Source organism: Dendropsophus ebraccatus, chromosome 10, assembly GCF_027789765.1.
Source record: "Dendropsophus ebraccatus isolate aDenEbr1 chromosome 10, aDenEbr1.pat, whole genome shotgun sequence".
Classification (NCBI taxonomy): Eukaryota; Metazoa; Chordata; class Amphibia; order Anura; family Hylidae; genus Dendropsophus; species Dendropsophus ebraccatus.
The window spans coordinates 87,306,252-87,308,208 of record NC_091463.1 but is presented as its reverse complement, the minus strand read 5'-3'; positions in this window follow the sequence as shown (position 1 = coordinate 87,308,208).

Below are 1,957 nucleotides of genomic sequence, written 5' to 3'. Positions count from 1 at the left end.
GACAGCAAACAAGGCTACTGGGTGTTTCCATTCAGTGACAGCAAACAAAGCTACTGGGTGTTTTCAATCAGTGACAGCAAACAAGGTTACTGGGTGTTTGCATTCGATGACAGCAAACTAGGTTACTGGGTGTTTGCATTCAGTGACAGCAAACAAGGCTACTGGATGTTTCCATTCATTGACAGCAAACAAGGTTACTGGGTGTTTGCATTCAGTGACAGAAAAGAACAAGCAAATGCACTTACCAACAGACTTCTTGCACGTGGATATCCCTGTAAAGAATTGGAAATAGCCTACAAAAGAGCATATGGAAAGAAAAGGGAAGAATTACTGTATACAGACAAAAAACATAAAAACAATGATGATAACAAAAGCACTTTTGCATTTTCTTTTAAATATAGCCCGATGGCAGATAAAATCCGTAAAGCCATTTACGATAATTGGGATTTAATAAAAGCTGACCCTATTCTAATGAAAGAACCAGTAGTTTCCTTTAGACGTTGCACTAATCTAAAGGATAAGCTTGTAAAAAGTGAATTCAAAGAAGAATAAAGCCAACTGGTTGGGAACAATAATGCCAGAAGGCAATCATAAATGTGGATCCTGTACTTAGTGCAAATTTTTCTTACCCAGAAAATACATTAAAATTGGTGGTAATGAATTTTTCATTAAAGATCTCATCTGTTGCAAAACTCCTTACGTAGTGTATGCCATTATCTGTTGTTGTGGTGCATACTATATCGGAAAAACTATCCGCCCATTGAATAAAAGGTTCAGTGAACATGTACGATCGATCCGCACAGGAAAAGGTGCGCCACGACTAATACAACATGTAAAAGAAAAGCATCAAGGAGACATACATTGTCTAAACTTTATGGGATTAAAATGAATACGCCCCATTAGTAATAGAGACAATAATAAAACATTATTACAAGAAGAAGCTAAAATAATTATAGCCACAAATGCCCAAGGTCCGGCTGGACTAATTGACAGAATTGATTTGAATATGTTCTTATAAATCTCTAACTGGCAGGTTATTTATTCCTAATACTTGCATGTACGATATACATATACTTCCCACTTGGGTAATTGTTTGCATATTTTATGGTAATTGTTGTTTTTAAATAACACTTTATGTGGTTAGTCTAGAGTGCGCATGCCTGGAAAGTTTAAGTACTGAAGGCTTGTGTACCTAGCCAGCGTCTGTAGAAGCACGAATCACGTGTGAAACAGCTGTCACGTGCAACCAACATGGAGCTGGCGTCCTCGGCCCCTGCTGCACAAAGTTTTTAATGAATTTAAACAAATAAAGAAAAATTTTATGGTGAGTGCCCCCCGAATATCTCTTTTTTTCTATTTACACCACGTTGCATCTATGGTCTGAAGAAGGGGTGAGCACCACATTCATATATATAATTTTGGTTATATATATTTTTTCCATGCTCCATTTCCTGCATATTCCTTTTTTTCACGGACTTTATACTAGTGCCAGCCACTGTATCTTTAAAAGTTTGTCTTGGTTAAATACATATACTGAAATTAAGAATTTTTATCCCCGAAATAAATCCTGCAGTTCTCCTGTGCATCAAATCGACCCAGTATATGTGCACATTGTCTAACATATGATATCCTTCTACTAAACATCGGCCACACTTCACTTTCAGATGCAACGTTTAGGGGTAATAATTGTCAAGGGGCAGAAACTTTAGTGCCGTAATAATGGCGTTATTTTTGTTTTAAGCCAAAGCTAGTGAAACTATAAAAAAAAACATCTATAGTCAAACTATTTTCACCTTTTTTGTGTGTTTTGGACCCATCCCTGATTTTGGCTAAAGGTATTGGCCAAAATGCTGTAACCATCACACCCAGAATGTTATAGTGACACTTCAACCACATATGACAACGTAATATATAAGAGATGGAAAGCAGAAGAGAAGATCCATTGCGCAGTCTTCCT